At 40.0% G+C, this 21,992-nt stretch overlaps 1 protein-coding gene across 1 annotated transcript in view; it reads right to left on the minus strand.

Annotated features, from left to right (window-relative positions):
* Nucleotides 1–21,992, minus strand: part of map2 (microtubule-associated protein 2) — a 96,855-nt gene that overhangs the window by 44,393 nt on the left and 30,470 nt on the right. Inside the window, exon 4 of the mRNA XM_037110084.1 lies at nucleotides 10,110–10,244. The gene's annotated coding sequence lies outside the window, so the exon portion shown is untranslated. The remainder of the gene's footprint in view (nucleotides 1–10,109; nucleotides 10,245–21,992) is intronic.

Genomic DNA, 21,992 nt, shown 5'->3' on the forward strand with positions numbered 1-21,992 from the left:
GTCAACAGCAGTGTCTTTTTTCAGAGCGCTCCGAATTTTTGTATGGCCATCTCTAACTCTTATAAATGAACATCTCTGAACTTTTCTAGGAAGGTGCTGGTGCCGTTTCTCTTTTTCAGACAACCATATCATATTTTAGACCTGGTGAGATTTGTCACCCCTCACCCTGGAGAGCGTGTTAGCGTTAACCAACGTGCTGTGTTATTGGTCTCAACCCGGCAGTCCCAAGCACAATGCCAGCACTTTTCTGCTTGAAGGAAATGTTATGTGGACACGAGTCCTAATGCAGGACAGCTACACTTTATGGTGTCAGTGATGGGCTACATGAGCTCAACTGACAGATCTGTGGGGTTACATCACACAAAAACCTTGAGAGCCACTGGAACGGAATACCACAAAGACAGAGCACAGAAACGCAGAATGGCATTAGAACAGAATAGAACAGAGTAGAATATGTGACGGCTGTAAGCCCATGCAGCCTAAATGGATCAGAGTCAGGAGTCAATGGAACTTTGCATGACTCAGCTCTGAGGGGAACATCAATGTGAATGAGGCCTCTACAGAGACTCCACAGCACAAAACAGCTCAAAATGTCCACTCTGTTTATGTCCAAAAATCATAGCAGTATATTTTGCATCTCCCCTTAACTGTCACTATCCATTCTGTCGCTTATTCAACCTCTGAGTCCCTGCTCGAGTCTCCCTCGAAGAGCACTCTCAATATTAAAAGAGCCATAAAATACCGAGATGAGACTGCTGTCCTGATGCTATATGTCTCAGTGCCGGCGGTCTGATGGTGAAGGTCACTTTGAGTTCTATGGCTTATTTCCAGACCCACCAGGATGATCCTGATGGTGGCCAGGCTCAGAGTGTCAGTGGTGGTCCATGAGGAGGGAGGGGGGAAGTGTGGCCTGGCTTCCCGGAGGCCTGTTGAGCTGCTGATGGCAGCGCTTAATGTATGGTCTGTATGTCTGTGAGTAAAAGTGTGCATGTGTAAATGAAACAGCACCACCTGCTGGGCTAAATAAGACCAATGGGACTGAAATCAAGCCCTTCTGAAAAGTCGGTTTAGAGATTAGAGAGACGTTATGCAACATTATCACATAAAACTACGCCTTTCTCATCAGCCTGAAACACAAAAGAGCTGCAATGCAGTACAGTAGCTACTAATTAACATGCAATGCACTTACTGTATATTCAGAAATAGAATACTGGTTTAGGATATGATGTAAAAATAAAAAAGGATGAACAGAGTCTTAAGTATGACACAGAGCAGTGGAAAAGGAGACTGAAAGAAGAGTCTTATCAAGATGAGTTTAGAGAGGAAATGATGGAGACAAGTGAAGAGCAGAAAATTGCAGATCTCTAGATACCAGACAATATAGTATATCGTCCAGATAATATACTGTCCTCAAGGCATTGTGTCAGGTGAGGACTGAGACTGTATGAGATGGTGATATGATACAGTTAGACGTCCGATGTCTCAGTGGACAGCAGGTCTGTTGCACTTGGCAAAAAGCCTGTGGCACTTTGCCAGATAGAGGGATGGTTGACGCTGATACGCCTTCTCTCTGTGCCAGAGAAGAATGGAGTTGAATAGTGAGCAGACGAGCAGAGCTGGAAACTACTGGAGGTGCTGGATAGTAACTTGTATCTCAGGAGGGTACTTAAGTAGAGCGCTACATTTCTAAATATGCCACTCTAGAAGAAAAATAAATCATGATATCAAGCTTGCTAGTAGACTGAAATCAACTTTCTGTGTGTTATCTTCTCTGATATATATTTTTCTACTAGTTGATATGATTGATATGCATTTTATGACGAAACATATGTACATATGTGCTATACATATTGATGATATCCTATGGAATCATATACATTCTGTATTTAGTCTTTTGAGGAAATGTGAACAGAGCAGCCTGGTTTTGTATTCTGATATAATTATTATTTTATGTATCTCATTATCTGATATAAAATGGTAATGAAACTTTATAGTTTTGTACAGAGTAGCTGTCATGGCTATTGCCTGTTATTTGCTGCTTTATTTAAGAGCATCTGTATTGAGGAATGTGACTTTGTTGGATTATCTGCTGATCAGCACCTGATTATTATAAGAAACGCTTGTTTATTAAGCACAGAGTGAATCTAGTCAAGCTACACACAAAAACCCATAGTTAGTTCCTTCTTGTTTTAATATTGTAACTGATAATAAAATAGTGTCAATTGTTTCCTGGTGTGCGCCTGAATATTGATTTTTTGATCTACTGTGATTTGCCCTTTTCTGGCTACACCCAGAAGAGAATCCCCGCTGCACATGGGACATCTCCCAGGTTTTTTTGGTGCAACGCCATGTACACAAGTTTGTGTAACAACTGAAACTCTCATTGTGTTGTTTAATGACAAATAAATTACCTTGTTATAACAGCTGAGTGGTATAGATATGATATTAAAAAAAATCTATATAATATGTTAATAATCTTTCCAAATGTGCAATGATGCTGGTTATATGTTTTTCCCACTACGCTACACAGCGTTTTCAACTGCAGCTAATCAAACTGGTTGCTTGGCAACATGCACAGATGTATAGGCACAAATACTGACTATTGGTTCTACGTTACAGTTCACATCAACAATTTACATTTGTTTTTTCTATTGACAAACAGTGCTTGCACGTCTCTACAGTTTGAGCCTGTTTCAAGTCCTGAAAGTGTTACGAATGCACAGAAGGCTGAGTGTACAGGTTCAACATCTCTGCTCCTTTCACCTACTGCACACTGATAAACACATCCTTTCACAGGGATGAATCAGCAGTGACAAGTTGCATTTCCGAACACAGGGTCGAGTTGAGGCGATAGAAATAATCCGGTGAACATGCTGCATTATTTACCATTATGCAAGGCTCAAGTGCAGAATTACTGGAAGTAGACTTGTATTTTTTTTCCACCATGTCCTCAGAATACATCACCCCTGAATCTGTCTGGCTAAAAACTGCAAATATTGATAAAAAAATGAAGTGAAAGAGCATGATTACGTTTTTGATTAAATCTTTTAAACCCGTGTCCACGTAACTTTTCTACTTAAGCACTAGAGTCCTTTTTCAGAGCCACTCCCAGTGTTTCTATTTGAAAATCTTTTCTTTTTGGTTACCCAGAAAATGTAGGAGAAGCTTGTTGGCTGGCTGTGTCTGTCAATCTTGAGCTTTCGCGCACATAAACTTTCATAACAAGGACAGAAAAGTACATTTGTGGAGGCAGATTGTCCAAACACTGAATGTGTCTGCTGAGTGTTTTGCTTTTATCACACTATGTGGTCAGCCCTCTGTTACTGTGGCGTTAATGTCAATCATAACCAACATGCAAGTTTTTTTTTTTCTCACTGCAGAAGTGCTTAAACCCAAGTGCTCCCCGGCAAACCAGCAGCACTTATTTACTTGAAAGAACCTTTATAGGGACACAGGAATGAAGCGTTCTACTGTACATCAAACTTAGTAACCCCTCACAGTTTACCAGTTTTGTTGATGATGATTTTCATTTACACTGAAAATTTGAGAAGAACATCTTTAGTATGAGATCCTGTTGTTTGCCAAGAACAAAGTTCTCCATGTGGCATCCAACATGTTGAAGAAAACAGAAAGTACACCTGTAGTTTGTGTCAGTACAGGTCTTGTATGAGTCATTTCTGACATTAAAATATTTTGAAAACCATAAAAAGAATAAAGCCATGAAATACTTGGGGGAAGTACTTTTTTTTTATAACTGACTTTTAGGTTCAATACATTCAATTACAGATGTCAGGATATCAATGTTTTACTTCAAAATAAATGTGGCAAAACTAATGTCTATAGAAATTTGAAAATTATATATATTAGCTGTCAGTTTCACCTTTGGCTTTGTTTACTATGTTTTGTCTCTTCTTTGGCAAATTAATTACGCTCAAAAGGAGCAAATAAAGAGCAGTTACAATTAATGTCTGGTAAAAATGCATCGTTGCTGGATTATTAATACTAATCACAGTTTTCGTGAATATCATGATTTCACAACACCCCCAATTGTCATGTCTGATGTTGAAGTTCTCCAAGACTATTCAGATCGTATTAGAAAAACAATTATCCAATGTGTTATGTTAGCAATTACTAAAAATGGCCATTTATCTGCACTCAATGACTGACTATATTTCAAAGTAAGACATAAACCTTTCTGTTCACATTCCAATTAATCCACACTTTTTTACTCAAGTCGCCCAGTATTATTGCAGCATTTTATTGATGTCCACTGAGCTGCTTTACAAGAACAGTACAGGGTTTAGTGCCTTGGCGAAGGCCACCTTGACAGTAATTGTGAAGGACATGACAAAAAGTACGACTCCATCGCTTTTGCTCAACGGCCTTCTTCCCTCCCCAGTGAGGCACAATCTGTAGAAAATAACTGATGTTCAGTCGAAAAAACAAGATAAACAGGCAAGGACACACAAGTAGGGTCAAAACAGACCACACACACACAAACACAGAGAGAGAGAGAGAGAGAGAGAGAGAGCGAGGGAGCGAGAGAGAGAGAGAGAGAGAGAGAGACAAACTTGCTTCACGTAGCCATTTCAGTGGCCTCAAAATAGCAGGTGGGCTGTCTGGCTGAAACATAAAGTCCATTAAGAGATGGGACAGTAAAGTTTTAAATTTTCATTTGTTACTTTAATGCTTGTCTCTTGTCACATAGCAAGAGGAGCTTGATAAAGTAGATCTTTATGTTGTTTTAGTGCCAGGTAAGGTGGACACAGAAAAAATTAAATAATGCATCTGTTCAATTCAGGTGTACTGACTGCAGACTGAGAGAAGCTGACGTGTCGGGTTTCTTTACCCAGAAGTTACAGCTCACTGACTAAATACTGTTAATTGTGTTGTATCATTCCCACTGAGTGCTGTTTTGGGAGTTTTTATAGACTAACATGAATTATCTTAGCTCAACAAATTATCGAGCAAGAGATTGCAGATATCAGCGAATAGAGGGCTAATTACAGGCTGTTCCTCCAGAGCATCTCCTCACCAACAAAAATAGTGATTAGCAAAGCAAAATCAAGCGATGGCATCACGCGGCAATCATAAGTTTTGCAAAGATTAACCAGCTAGCGGTGAGAATATTCTGTTCTATGTTCATTCATTTCAAGACAAATGTTCCCTTGTCAGTTCGAGCATGTATCAGAATGTGTGTCCATCTTAAAACGATGAAGCAGGACTGATAAACTGTGAATGCATCAGCCATGAAAATTCTGCTCAGACAAGGTAATCACCAAGTTAATTAAGTCGTCCATTTGTCATTTCCATGCCTCTTATCAGCTTCTTCTTCTCTTCTTTTGTCTGACTTCTTAGCATCACCTATAAATCTTCCTCCCACCCGTTATTTCCTCTTCCCTCTTCACCTTCCTCCACCTCCTCCCATCACTGTTCCTCCTCCTACTCACTCCTCCTCCTCCTCCTCCGCTTCTCGTCAGGCTTCATCTCCCTCCTCACTCTGCTCTCTCTCTCTCTCTCTCTCTCTCTCTCCTCATCTCCCTCCTACGATCTGAGCACTTTCACGCGCCACCATCTCACTCTGTGTGTGTGGGGTTGTGTGTGTGTGCGTGCATGTGTGTGAGTCACACAGATGCTGCATTGCAGGGCTCTCCTCACAGGGCCGTCTCACTGCAGGAGCCAGAGAGCATGGAGAGGAGCTTTGGGGTGCAAGATGTAGCTGTCCTGCGTGTGTTTGTATGTGTGTGTTAACTGTACATATATGGTACGTATGATTGCTTGAAGTTGCACGCGTACAGATCTTTGAAAGCAAGCTCATGCGTAAATTTAAAATAATAGTTTTTTGGACATAAGCAAACAAGATCATTGGTAAATAAAAAAGTTAACTAGAGGGACTTTAGCTTAGAATGGGAATTATTCAAGTTTATGAACAAAATTTAGTTCTATTTCAGTTGGCTGCTTGGCAATAACAGGCTGGCACATTTCTAGTAAAATGTCATTTTTATACTTTTTTTTCATTTTTGTCTGGATTGATAACCACCAGAATAATGTTAGCTAAGTATGTTAAAAATGCTTCTTTGTGTTAAACTTTAATATTTGTTTGGGTTTCATTTTCTTATTCTATCTTGTCACAACACTGTGCTTAAAGTCTGGTCAGGGTTAGGCACAATACCACTTGGCTTTGGTTAGGTGAGGTCTCCACAAAACATCCTGTTTTGTTGCCACAAACATCGCTGGAGATGGCCCAACTTTCCTTCCAACTCCCGATGTTACAGTAAATCTTTCTGTGCACATATCAATCAGATACATAGCCTATAATACATAAAAACTTGGCCATAGCTGTGGTTTATAAAATATTAACTGCTAACATTTTAGGTTGGTGACTGGGCTGGTGGATAAAAATGTCATGCTAAGCTACAAAAACCAGCTGCTGGCTCCAGCTACATATGTACCATACAGATATGTGGTGTCAGACATCCAACTCTCAGCAAGAAAGCAAATACCAGATTTCCCAAATGGTCAAACTATTCACTATTAATGTTTTATTCCATGTTATGCATTTTTCTGTCTTGTTAGAAAGCTCTTGTTAGCCCTGAGGCTGGTTTTCCTGGCGCAAGAGAAACTAGAGTTTCTTGCAAATAACCAAGCTAAAGTAGTTCAGGGTCAGGTAATTTTATCCACAACAGCTGGATCAAATCCCTCCCTATATGGCGCTCGAATGTCCTTTACATACTGTATGTACAGGCTCCACACTAAATTCTATCTAACAGGGTAAGAATCGTCCAGTTATTTTTGTCTAGTTTCTATTCATTGTCGTTTTCTAAAATCTGAAATGAAACCCACCTCATGCATGCTTTAAGATGTGGTTAAAGGAAGACCTCATTAAAATCAGCTGTCAGAGGAGAGTTGTAGCAGAGGTGTACAGTAAACGCAGCTTCAAAGGCTTTTCATCTCAGAAATATGTGCACTTGTTATGTTTTTCAGGATGAGGGTAAGAAGATGTTGAAAAGCATTAAAAAAAACACATCTTAGTAGCTTCAATCCAGGCATTATGTAATTAGCGGTCGAAAGGGCCTTTGAATACCTGATGTACATAACCAGGTACAGATGCGGTAAAAGACAAGTTTCCATTTCACACATAACAATGTATTGGTCATTTGTTCAAACATTAAAAAAAAAGTATATATTTGAATTTCACCAAAAAGAGTGCAGTTGTGTGAATCATGACTGCTGTCCTTTGAAGCAGCAGTGGAAGCACTGTCATGTGAAGTATAAGCAGAAGAGGGAGGTCGAGTTGGTTGGACATACAAATTGGCACCAGTTGTAGTTGCCTAAACTCAATCTATAACCTGGTGTAATGTCGAACATAAGCTGCCCAATAGCACTGCCAGTTTATAGTTGACTAAACTGTTAATCAATAAGAAGAGTCTTAGTTGGCCAAGTTTTCATTTGTGGCTAAGTTCCAGAAAAAAAAAAGCAAAATCCAAAATACACACTCACACGACATTCAGGAGCTGTGGCTTGCCATCAGGACCAGAACCAAAGTATAACAGGGACATCTGCAACATGGACCTCTTCTCCTGTAACATTGCTAACTGTAGACTGTAGCTGCTGGTTAGCTCTGATAGCCGTGCAGCTAACCCAGTGGAGTGTTAGTAGCATACAAGGACGTTTTGAGGAAGCAGAGCTGGAGTGAGTGGGCAATGAAACCTGGCCAACAGGCAAGTTTGATGACAGAATATATTAATTAATATCAGGGTGATTTATAACTGTTAGGACTTTGACCAAGGGGGTAAAAAAGATGGAAGGCAGGGAGGGGAGAGGTGTGAAGATTTAACTTTTGCCTAAAAGTGAATGGAAACACAAATAACTAAAAAGAAATGAAGACATTCAGCACATAAATAAAGATGTACATTGACTATTATACCTAAACATCCACTGAAGCTTCTGGTCCAAGAGACGAAAGATGCTGATACACGAAAACATCAGATGTGTGTGGTGCATTGAGGAGACTGTGACTTCAACGATAGTTTAATTTCACCTGCTCAAAGCATCAGCGCCACCTCCTGTTCCTCTCAATGAACCAACTCTTATAATTCACATAACACTAGTGGAGATGCTTTATGTGTGAAGTAAAAATATCAGGGACGAAATGAAGCGACGCCTGTGAACTAGTTCAGGCAGTCGACTCGAGCTGCGCTGCTATTCACACGAGCGACATGCCTCACTCTCCAACAATCATCCACCAAACACATCCTGCCACTTTGGCTGCAAATATTTTCCATCTCTCCCTCTGCCCTGTCAAGGCCACTGCTGCCCTGCCTGTGTTTTCAGCCCTTGCACAACCCAAACATCCACCCGTCTGGTTACGGAATTTAAGATATCTGCTCATCAGTCCCCCGTTTCTTTGCGTAAACATATCACAACTATCTCAAACTCTAACTATGTTCTGCTGCTGTAAGAAACATTTAAAACCTGGGTTGTCTGACCATTATTATACTGAAAGTATAAAATAACAGACTGGCATTTTCAGCCAGAGAAGTTTAATCTTTCAGTATAGCAGCGCCGTTAAAATAACTGACAGCAAATCAATTATTTGTAATGAAACCAGCCACTTTAGACTGGAACATCCCTCTTCACCAGACCTTTTGACAATGCTGGTGATGATGTCTTTCATGTTTTTGACGAAAACAATGTATATAAATCAGGACTAAATGCACAAGTTGCTTAAGTTGCACAGATTTCTAAAAAGGCTGTCTTTTTGGACATGTTTTCAATCTAGTGTGCTGTTTCTGCCCAGTCTATTCAGAAAATAATAGCAAAAAGAAAACCAGATCCTGACCCTCACAATTACACACATATACAGACGACGGCAGGCACACGTAAAAACACTCTCATCCACCAATCCATCAGCAACCTACATTTGTACAAGTGCGGAAAACAAAAGAGGAGCCATGAAAGCGTGACTGCCTTTCAGAGGGCCTTGGTGCTGATCGTCTCACTAAAGCAGCTCTTCTCTTCCCACTCAGTACCAACTTCCCACTCACAGCTCCTAGCAGCCTGCACTCACATGTACATCCACCCACACGGCCATTTCATCTGCGGAGGTAACGGGCATTCTTTCTGTCTCTCTCCATCTCTTGTTGTAAATGTTTCTTTTTCTCTCTCTGACAGGTATTCAGCACATCTTGAATGTTTAGGGCTGATGAATGTGGGACAGAAAAAAGGTTTATTATAATGATACTGTGCGAGGTTATGGCTTTGCTTTGGCTTCATTCATTCGTGAATGGCAAGCTGCTACAGCACACCTGGTGCACAATAATGCTTTATTTCTCATCATTAAATTTCCAGCAATGATTAAAAGGCCTCTATGGTGAAACTAGGAGCCTGGCCAGAACTACAGTCATGTCCTTACAGTCCGGGTAGTTTATGAGCTTGAGGAGGTATAGGCTGTATACTTGCATTAGTTTAGGTTTTGTTTAGTTAACCTTGCAGAGGGAGGGAGATAGCTCATACAACACCAAAGTAAAAGGTTACAATTATTCTTCCTCAAGATGCATTGCTAAACAGCTTGGGTTGTTACTGTTAACTTGACAATTAGGAATCATACATAAGCTCTCCATGACTTCACCCATTGGTTTTGTAGACTCCCGTTTTGAAACTTTGTTCGTCACCACCTTGCGTTCTGGAGCCAGAAGTGACCATATTAGAATGAGACGGTGAGGCTGGGGAAGATATTCTGATTGGATCTGACTGAGAACCCACGGCCATGCTGTCGTAGTGATGTGGCAATCGCAAAGTAGCCATGCCCTAAAGCATAGCCTACTTTAATGTCTATCTGGGACCAAGATTCACAAAATGATCATGACAAAAGACTTTAAACTAATACGTGAGACCATAAATAATTTGGAAACTGTTTGCTGAGGTAATAAACCATGAAAGAAGTAGGGTCATTTTCTCATAAGTTTGCAAACAATTAGCCTTCTTTTTGAAACCAGTTTATTTGCCTCTGACTGGCCATTAGAGAGAATGCATGTGATCACTGTATAAATCATATAGAGCAAAATCAGTTCCAAAATCAAACTATAATGCAGCCCCCAAATTCTTACCTGGTTGGGTGGCCTGGGACCAGATGATGAGTCAAACTGGATGCAAAAACTCTGCCTTGTCTCCAAATCTCACCAGGCCGACGTCAAGATTGACAGAGGACAACTGAAAGCCAAGGGACAGTCTTCTTGTCACACCTGCAGATTGTGAAAAAAAAAGAAAAAAAGAAGTTTTCTATGTCAAGTTTTGATTTCTCAGTTTCTCATGTAGATGATCTGCATTAGTCTGGAGATTAGAAACAACATTTTTCTTGTGATGAAAACTTCTGTTAACTTCTGTAAAGTATTTAGTGATCCATGTGAAACTGGAATGAGTTTAAAGCAGCAAATTTGAATGGTATGCAGAAACGTTAATTGACAACTCTTTATTCTAGCGATTGGGCTGAGGTGTTATCACTTTACAGGCTTCAAACAAAGGACTGCAGTTGTAAAAACTGCCACGTTTACAGAAATGTTGAATATTGTGTGTTGTTCTTCTAAATGAATAAATGAAATAAAACACAGTGTGATTCAACAGCCTCCAAAAATGACCAGGACATTACACCCAAACCCATCTGTGTGTATCTAATATATTGGAACTAGCATATAAATGGCCATAATAACCAATCATCTGTTGTAGAGATAATTTGCATTTACACTCCTACAGTTTGATAAAAAACATTTGTTGTTTGTGTACTGAACCCAGATGGATGGACGGTGATCAAAGAGATGGGCACATACAAATGACTAAATATGACAGAACAACGCCACTTAAAATGTACTTTATTTAACAACAAGTGTTACAAATCCACCAAAAAAAGTCAACTGGACACGTCAGTTACAAAATAGCAAAAATGTATTTAATGCTTACGCTTTTTTTTTTCTTAACTTTTTGTCACAGAATCTATATTTCCTTGTTTCAAAAAAGCATTTACATGTTTGACAAAGGTATTTTATGACTGCTGAGCTTAACTTAATATTAGAAGCACCTGCAGGTACAAAATGGTGAATACCTGGAGATTACAGCACTTGTCCTACTTGCATTCAAGAGAATGTTTTCCCTTCAGCGCTGATGGCTGCAGGTTGATCAGAACATTCTTCTTAATTCAAAATATTTTGAGTGCATAAGAGATGAAGGTGTCACTCGCTTGCCAATATGTAAAACAATAACAGCCATACACAACAGAAATCAAACGAGGGCTTTTAAGCAAATTAGTTTCAGGCATCTTAACATTTCAATTAGTAGAACTGGTTAGAAACACTTCTGTTGTTTAAAGGATTTCCTCAGGAGAGTCCAAAAAGTATTTTTTTTATATATCATCTCTACCTTTGCCAAAAGGCGTAATCCAATTTTCCTCAAGCCATTTCAATGACAACAAGAAAAATATAGTCTATTTGAGTAGTTGTCCTTAGCATGTATGCAGACTCAAATTTCTCTTTTCATTTCTAAGGTATTTTGTCCAAAGCAATCAGCTAATGCATGGACTCTTGGTTTGGATGGTGACTGTAGCGCCTAAAGTATAATGTAATGGCAGAGAGACAACTTGTCTGAGATAAACAAGACAACAAACAATTATTTCATTAATCCATGATGACAAACAGTCTGTGTAACAACATTCATCAAAGCTTTATATTTAGTGATTAAGGTTTTGTACATCTTAATAGTGAAATCTAAGGAATGATTTGACACATCTGGATACATTTTCTTGTGAAGACACCAGCCTAATATTTGCTCTGTAAAGCACAAGGCTACAGCTAGCAGCTTATCCGCTTAGTTAGGCATAAAGACAGCCTGGCTCTGGATATAGTAAAAAGAAAACAAAATCAGGCTACTCACACGTCCGAAGCTTTGTCCCATTACATTACTTTCTTACGGATTAAACACATGAGAAATATTTCTGAAAATAATGAGTTAATTGATGAATTTTGAAGGTCCTAAAGATCAGATTTTTCTCTGACCTTGGATGAGACCAGGCTAGCTGTTTCCACCTGCCCCCAGTCATTAAGCTAAGCTTACTCGCCCCTCCCTTTCCTGCAGGCTCTAGTTTTAACTAAATCAACACACATGGAGGTGGTATCAATCTTCTCATCCAATGCTTGAAAAGAAAAACCTCCCTCTAAATGTGTATGCAGCTTCTAATTCAGTAAAATCAGTCATCTATGAAATGATGATTCTGAAGACAGCTTTATTCCAAACTTTCTCTTTCCAGGACCGCTAATGTAGCTTCCTAGTACCCTGTCAACTGCGACGCCTTATACTGCCACAACTGTCTGCAATACCACTTTACACACACTTACATTTTCCAGCATCTGCTTCCCAAACAAAGACATTTCTAAAGGATAAAAGTCTGTAACACCTCCCATCAAGGTGACTCACTGCCACAAGCATGAAAAACCATTGTACATGTGCCTCGTCCTCGGCTAAAGAAGTGTGCCTGATACCTAAATGTACATTTCATAACAATAACATTTAATACATCTTTATTAGCAGAGTAGTTTGAGTGCTGATGACGGCTGCCGCTTTTCCAGGGGCTCAAAGCTGAGTGAGTCAGCAGCACTGTGAGGCCTTTCCTTTACCATATAACAAAAAGTGGCTTATGCTCTTGTATTCCACTGAATAAAAGAAGAAGTGGGAGCTCTGGAGGAGCGAAGCGAGAAAAAAGATGCCTGCACACTTGATTAAAAAGTGCAGGAGTAGCCTGATAATCAGAATATATAAAACTCTGACAACCTCCTGCAGCAGATTTGTATCCAGCAAAACGTTCTTAATGTTGCAGTGTTCTTGCTCGTTGAAATTCATTCTAACTTATGGAACAAAATGCTCTCAATGCACGTACGTATAGTGACATGTTTGCACGTGCCCATGGCATTTTGACAGCAAATCTTTTCAGGGAAACAGAGCACACAAACATTTTCTTGAAGACCACAAAAAGCCACTCGTAATAAGCCTTTATTCTCTTGTATGTTTTGGACAAACGCTGAGGCTGAAACTAATGATTATTTTGACGGCTTTGAAGCTATTGCCCCTAAAATATAAAAAACAATATCACAATTTCCCAGAGCCCAAAGTGATGCCAGTGAAAGCAGTCGAGAATGTTTCTCAGCAGTTGTAAGTGTGACAATACTGGATACTTTTCATTTCCTGCCTTGATTGTGGTGACAAAACCCTGTTTTTAACGAGACCACCAATTTTGCTACAACTAACACAGGTATTTCAAGCCAAGACATGATGTTTTCATTACCCCGACCCAGTATGTGTCAATCTAACCAAACTGTAAGTGCAGCGTGACATCATGACACTCTCCCATCTGGCTGTCAATTGTCGCTGGAGTGCCGATGCTAAATCCTGGTCGGACCATGAAAAGCGTGAGCTGGATGAGTTGATCAAGTCAGCGCTGGAGGAGAGGAACAGCAGGTTAGCTCACTTTTGTTTACTTCTAGCCTGAAGCCAATTGTAGTCTTCAATAAATGCACAAGCTACCAAATCCTGGAAGCCATAGATGATGAAGCCATGAATAGACACATATCGTTTCAACAAATGCATGGTTTGAGGCAACGGACATTGTGAGTGTTGATTCTAGTGAGTGGGTGCTTGCAAAAAGACTGAAACAATTTACAGATTATCAAAATATTCTGACTGTTGAAGCTCTACTTTTAATACATCAAATCAGTCACTCTGAGAATGTTACGCAAGTTTTTCTATCATCAAGAAACTCATTCTGAAAGTGCATTCTGGGGTTGTATTCAACAGCAAACAGAGAGATCAGAGCGAGTGAACTGAGCCAGCCTGTGGCTAAGTGAGCCAAAGCCTGAGAGCTTAGAAACCAACAACACTGAGAAAAGCAGAAGACACTTTTGTGTTATTTACCTCGGTTAAACAACAGCTGAGGGTCACAAGTGAGTCATGCATCAGACAAGGACCTTGAACAGGTCTGTATGTTCTCTGTGTAAATAGGCAATTTGGTTCCCACACAGAGCATTATACCAGGACACAACACACCTCTGGCACAGAGCACGACTCTGCACCTCATTATGGTACTTTATGGTACTCTATGGTGTGCACAAATCACTTCTTTGTGAGGAGGACAAGTTGTTTCAGGGTAAAATATAGTTATGATTTTTACAGGACTATAAACATACGTGGCATGAAAAGTCATAAAAATGAATCACCCTGCGATTACTGCCAGAAAATTTGCGAACAAATCTGTTTAAAGAGGCTGCGTTAAAGCTCACTGTGAGATGTACCATGCTGCCCTACATGATCAGCCCATGTAACTTCAATTATGTATGGTCAAGAGTTTCCAATAAAAATGCAAATGAAATGCTTTGAAGCGAAATGACTCATAATTAATATAGAGAGAGAGAAAAAATGAGTAAGAAAGACCTTTGATGGACGCCTTCAGATACAGACTGCAGCTGTGGGAACAGAGCAGCCGACAGCAGACAGAAACCAGAAGACGTCTGGTGAAGCTCTGGAGCCATGGCCAGTCTCTGGCAGACACACTTACAAATTTGTCCACGATGTTATGACTTTGAGAAGCATCCCAGGTCTAAATTATACCATGTGACTAGACCTACAGGGTTGTCTTTTTTTTCACTTTTGCACCGATTGCCTGGAGAAGATCTGCCAAGAGCCTCTCTGGAGTTTCCAGGTGGTCAACCATCAACCAGAAAATGCTGCACACCAAAAACATAAAATCTTACCAAGTATGTTTCTCTAAGTTCTCAAAATATGTCATTACACTTAATATAGGACATAATCACAGAGAGAGAAGCATTTTATTGAGATATAGGACTTCTTTTGAGATAATTTTCACTTTTCTAAACTTCTGGTTTAGATTTAAGAATTCTGTCAGTGTTTACTTGAATAGAATACATGGAAAACTTGAGAGGCAGTGCTTCTAATATGCAATGCTTTTGTAAACCATTTATTGTTAAGTTGCATAGTTTACAACACTTTGCAAAATGGTTAAGAAATACAGTGTAATTCATGCTTAAACATTATTTGGACAGCTATTATAATGTTGCAACTTATATACAATTACGATTGCTGACCACATTTGAAGCCAGCATAAGTGAACTGAAGCTACAGGGCTTTTTAAACTATATAAAAACAAACTGTATGCTATACTGTTACAAAATAATGAGAATGGAGAAAATTTGAAATTTCAGCATTGAAAGCATCGACATCTTAACGTTCTCATTTAAATGGCCCCCACCAAAGAGCACAAAACTGCGGTGTCCTGCATACTTGCTATTGTTAGACATACAACCTCCACACTGAGTTATTACTGAAGAGCAATTGCTACTAATACATTTTAACATGTTTTGATTGTGTTAAGTATAATATTTTGGACAGATTTATGCCACTAGAAGGCGTATTGTCACCAAGCAAACCTCCAGCTACTGCAAAAATCATCTTTCATATCTGTATAATGTTACTACCACAGCTTATATCGGCATTGCTCGATTATTTGACAACCATTTCACAAATACAACACTGGAACACACACGCGCGCGGTACACGGACACACAGTGATATAGGGGTACGAGCAGGTTAATGGGGAGTTGGGGTGATAAATGAGAGGCTAATAGAGAAGAATCATCACTTTGTACCGCTTAAACTCCGGGAACATTCTATTGAATACCACAGATTTTTCATTTTAGGTATCACTTACATTTTTAAAATTACCTTTCACAGGCAGTCACATGGGGATGTTCTCGAGTAGCGCGATGTGACTGGGTGGATTAGTGTCTATTGAACTAGAAGTTTAAAACATGCAGTAATCGCTTTCTTTTTCATCTTCAAAGGCATTCTGGATCTCGCTGTATGAAAAAAATAAGAGGCTGAGCGTTTGGTATTCTGGTATTCTTTCACAAATGTGTGTAGGGTTAAACGCAGTGTGACTTCAATCCCGACTGCATGCTTAGATATTAGGGGGTAAGTCGTTTTGCAAGTACAAAATAAATAAGACAACGTTATGCTTAAAGTTTGGCTCGGTTTTGGGCCAAAAAGGTTTCAGGGAACTTGGTGAAACAACAGATGCTATCGCCCCTCTCTAGTTTAATTGCAGTAAACTATTCAACAGCAGAGGTAAAGGCCTTAGCTTGCAGGCCACACATTCATTAATAATTAAATCTTTACATAACCAACTGATTCAGAATCAAACCTTCCAGGAACTCATTTTACAGTATTACTGAATAATCCAATGCTCAAGACTTATTTTGGGTTGAAAGGACTGCAGGAGTCAGCACATACATTTTAACTCCACCCCAGTCCAGTCACATTGCAAATGCATGAGCCACTCGCAGCTCGGCCACTTGAGACACACAAACATGCAGGGACACACGCACACTACCCCCTGCAGACTGCATTAAATATGGACTGACAGGTGGCTGCTGGATGTGCGGTCCCAGGAGACAGAACAAAGCACTTTCATTGTGCGTGTGTGTGCACTTAATCAGTATGTGAGCATGTGTGTGACCTGAAAGCGTGATCTGTGTGTTGGAGGTACAGGGTTACATAAGAAATGAGCAGAAAAGACCTTCACACTGGGGGAGAGAGGATGGCTTAGAAAGATGTGTCCAAGTTTCACTTACTGTGTGTATGTGTGTGTGCGTGTGTGTGCGTGCGTGCGTGCGTGTGTGTGCGGGTACAACAAGAAGAAACAGGTGCTGTTTCACATCTGCCGGCCTGGCTCTACTAGGTTTAACAAGCCGCAGAAGGATTTTAAGTTTTTACCACACCTGGGCTATACCTGCTTGAAGGTGTCTCTTAAACCAAAGACGTACTTGTCCTAATCACCCCTACAAAGTGGCTAATCCGCTAATTCAGTAACAAACATGATTAATTTCCTGTAACTTCGTCACCATAAAAGCCCCCCGTTAGTTCATCATTTAAAGGCTTTTAGCATGAAGCAGCATTAGAGGAAACGTTTTCACCCAGAGTAACTAAACAAGATTTCCGAAACAGCTGAAAACGAGCATGACAGATCATAACAGATCTTTAAAGGTACAAACACGATGAGAGAAACTTTTGTTAGCAGCTACAAAGGTATTGAGAGCTGAACACACAGACTTTCTCTTAGGTTTCCTGCACAGACATGAGTTGAGTATTGATTTGCAACACACAATTATTTGAGGGGGAAAACAGGTGCTTCATATGGGGCGATTGCAGTCATGAGACAAAACCGCAGCTCGCATGGAGGCGACAGTGGTACTAACAGTAATACAACTGGGACACGCTGGGAGGGGAGGAAGTTGAAAAGTCGTCTATTTCAACTTCAAATAAACTGAATCTTATTAAGTTCAGAGTTTCATGACAATGATTGGAAAAGATCTGATCTGATCTGTTACTGACCCTGTCGGGGGGGGGCATATCTCAAGAATTCATCCTTTGAACCAACTGCACGCCACTCTACCCAAGACTGTTTACAAGTACATACCAAGAGTTTACAGATAGGATGCTTTGAGCTCACTGAGTGCCAGTCTACAAGAAGCTAAGCTCTTTTTGGACTCGTAAGGATATAAAGAAGCTTTTCTAAGACTTTCAGGTATAAACTCTTGCTTTCTGGCATTTTGAGAAAGAAATCATGTTGCACCCGTCACTGTTTGGAGGGAGCATTGTTTCCAACACAGTCATACCCACGAAGCTCTCGACTGAGACAAAGAAAGATATCTGTGAATGCTGAAGGCAGAATAAACCTGCTCTAATGTGTATGCATTTCATTATAGTTCTAGTTAATATGTATGAGCGCCTTGACAACAAAAGAGAGCAAAGGACAGTCGGGCAGCTGAGCGAGCTGAAAATGAAACGAGAGACAAAGAGATGAAAGGAGATGCAGAGGAGAGGTGGTCAAGAAGGGAGACAGAAGGGAAGAAAATGAAAGTCTAGCCGGAGGAGTGGGGGGAGTCTGGGCCATTACATCACTGCTGCAGTGGCTGACATTACTAACACTCTCTCTCTCTTCCTCCCTGTCTACAGTCTCCAACATAGTCTTTACTGTATCACTCCAACTGTATTACCTTGACTATAAATGTGACATATTGTGTACAAGGCATATTTACAATTTCAAATGTTACATTTAAACCTCAAACAGGATGGAAGTCATACACGGTGAAACCTGAAGAGGACCTCGCACACAGAACTGACCTCAATAACTAAATATTAGTTAAATCACTAAAACCTACAAGATATTCAATGAGCCCTCACATGAATATTAAAAGGATGTTACAGGAGGTTTGAATGATAAATTAAGTGAACTCCACTGAACTTCTTTATTTTAATAATTCAGAACTTGTTGATAGCATTTCTCACCCTCACAGAGCTTACATTTTTAATGCGGTCATGCTGAATAATAAAACACATCCCTTGACACTTTCATGACACTGAAAATATACTAATCAATAACAAATGTCACATTTAGGCTTTTTTTTCAGAAGCAAACTCATTTGGTTCAATAAACCACTGAACACCGAAAGGGAAGAGGGTTCCTTATTTTTAAGAGAAAATGGTTCTCCAAATACTTATGTCTTTTAACATCTTACAATTAGCTTTGCACCTTTCATCACATGAAACTAGGGGCCATATATTGTGTGCACCAATTTTCACTGCCTTTATCTGATTCTTCTTCTGATTCTTCTACAACATAATGCCATCAGAATGATTTAAAGCAGTTTTTCTCAAACTTTTAACACTGTGTACCACCTCAGAAAATGTTATCATGTTGAAATCCAGTTGCACAGGGTTACTCCATTCAGCTACTTTGCACCATTTGCTGGTGCCGGTGGTTCTCGTACCACAGCTTGAGAATAATGGATTTAAAGGGTGCAATAAATGTACACACAGAATTCTATGTGGCTTTAAGATCCCATAAGTCTGCTGTGAAGTATCAACACGCTCAATCCACAGAAAAGTATACACAGCCCACAATCAGACACTGTGCCTTTAAATGAGTTGTGGTTGCAAAAACACTGGCAACACATATTGGGCGATGGCTGCTCAGACCTGAGAGAGCCAACCAAACAGAGAAGATTGTTTCAGGAGGGCGCTCTTATAGAGACAGGCACCATAACAGAGCATTCAGACAGAGGGTGAAGTTTCTTGAACATTAAAAAATGTAAACATTTTCTTGATAAATATAAATCATATGTTCATTGAGCATAATGTGGGTTTTTTAAGGTTGCAGACAGACTGTAGTCATGGTTGAGTCATGGGTCAGAAAGATCACCCTCACCTTTAAAAGAAACCTAACCATCGACATCAGCACCCTCCTGGTATAACAGCATCATGCCACAGTCATTATCTGCTTGTTTGCAAAAAGGCAAACAAGTGTGCTGAGCTGCCATTTTTCACTTGAGGCTAGACTCGATTGAAAATATCCATTAGGAAAATAATGTGTTCAATATCTATATCAAGGTAAAATAAAATGAATTCTAATTATATAACAACACAAAAAACTCAATGAAATGCACAAATGATATACATCACAGGAGTTTGTCCTTTGTAATGGGTCTATAAGCATTGGCTAAATGGCAAAGATGTCAACTCGGTGACACGTACCCAGGTCAGGACCACCTGTCTTTCTGGTGTGATCGAGTGTGTGAGGAGGAGAGGGGAAAAAAACAGAGGCTACACAAACAGAAGAAGGTCAAACAGACCTGCTGGGAAATGCCACAAACGGTTTCCTTCACGAAGACTGCAGGGGAGAGAGACGGAGGGAAGGCTAACATGTTTTCACATCAGATGCTTTCATTGTGTTTGAATGTGCACGTCGTTGTTGAAAACTGACAAAAGGTGCACTGCCAGGCCATACAGAAAGTCAGTGTTTGTGCGTTTAAAATGGAGGGAGAAAGAGCAAAAGAGCTTATAGAGGGCACTAAAGAATAGAATGGAGCTGAATAGTCAATATTTATTGTAGTGTTATGAAAATCTGAGAGACAGCTGTACAAGAAACTGCCAGTGAAGACCATCACCTGTTGTCAGTTAGGACTATCTAAGAGGCAAATTAGAGGGAAGCCTCACTGATGTGCCGTCAGCGATGAGGAAGCTGCTTAGAGCAGGGATTCCTAACATTTCTGCACAGAGGGCTGTTTTTATATTGACAATGTTGTTGTGAAGTGGCCAAAGTGTGTGTGTGTGTGTGTGTGTGTGTGTGTGTGCGTGTGTTAGTGTGTGTGTGTGTGTGTGTGTGTGTGTGTGTGTGTGTGTGTGTGTGTGTGTGTGTGTGTGTGTGTGTGTGTGTGTGTAAGGCCTTTTATCTCTACTTCCTCTAAAGAAACCTGAACCAATCAAAGTCAATATTGCGATTACACCATATAAATCTTGATATTTTGAAATCTCCTTGAAAGATTTGAGGCAGTAGTTATCAGGGTACGGAGCCAAGGCATTGAGATCTGCCAATATACCGACTCAGCACCATCGTGTTAGGTTGAGATGTCAATCATGACACTGTAGCCTCTTTTTATACAATCAAAAAACTTGAAAACAACCTTTGTAAATACATCACTGTACATCAAGAATGAGCTATAAATGACAGTAACCATATTAGCTCAGCCCATGTTCCATCTGCTGACATAAAGCGGGCAGGATTTATTAACTGTTGACACGCCGTCCATCTTAACATATTCTTTGGTTCAAGCCAACATTTATTTCTTTTACTTGTCATCCCGAGGGTTGCGAGATTGAGTGTTGATTTTGTGACATTGACATAAGGGAGTAACTGATATCAAAAATATTGCTTTATGCTACTTTAAATCAACCATGACCCACCTAGCAGCAACAAGCCCAGACATATCATTCAGTTTTAATTCAAGCAACACAATGGGCTCTACGTCATATTACATAAAGTGTGAAAACATCACCAATTATCATAATCACAGTTACACATGCAGCAGGCCAACAAGTAAGAAAAACTGCTACATTGCTAGCTTTACCACCTTAAAACAAAATATGGGTAAGCAGCGTTCAGTTATTACACACCAAATATCTGAAACAAACTCCCAGAAAACTCCAACTTTCATCTCTTTTATATCAAGGCTGGAGACCTTTTTGTTCGCCACTGTCTTTTATTGAAGAAATTCTAAGGCTTGGATCAATATCTTGAACTGCAGTGTTACTTTTGTTGTCTTGTCTCTTTTAAAACTATCCTATTTTAACTTAGCTTAATGGAATTTTAAGATTATTGTGGCCTTAAATATCTGAGATAATGACAGTAAACTACACATTTCTTACTCCTGTTATCCACCAACCCAGCCTGACTGTGCTGCTTTAACCAAAGGGATCAAAGGCAAAAAGCTCTGACAACGGTAAGTCTACCTTTCTCCAGATGGGTTTCTGGATAATTTGTACTTCACCCTTTTAATCTGTCACTTCCAATTGGCAGAGAGTTGACCAGACTCGACACGAGAAATTCATTTGGACAAACAGAGTGAGTCTACAGTGTCTCAATTAGTGAGGATAATGTGTCTTTCCAGTGTGCACACCTGAACTGTGTGAAAGTGAAACTGCCAGACAGAATGACTGTCTGGGAGTGTCTAGACAAGTCGACACAGGCACAGACACAAATGACAGATACAGTCATGTGCACTAAAAAAAAAAAAAAAAAATGGCTGAAGCAATGTAAGACAGGAATGTATAAAGTTCTACATGTTCTGGGGTCTTGGATGATGATTAAGAAAACCTGGGAAAAAACACATGACACATTCACACACACACCTTCCCCAACATGACAAGATAATAGACAGAAACAGAGATCAGTCGGGAACATCGAGAAAAGCATCTGCCACTTCCATCCTACAGTAAAAAATTGCAACCGTCTCTATATGAAACCGGCACAGTGACGCAGCATCTTTGCAGCAGCGCACACATCCATAAGCAGCGAAGAGAGAGGGAGGGAGGGAGGGAGA

This window comes from Acanthopagrus latus, chromosome 9 (genome assembly GCF_904848185.1).
Source record: "Acanthopagrus latus isolate v.2019 chromosome 9, fAcaLat1.1, whole genome shotgun sequence".
NCBI classification, from domain to species: Eukaryota; Metazoa; Chordata; class Actinopteri; order Spariformes; family Sparidae; genus Acanthopagrus; species Acanthopagrus latus.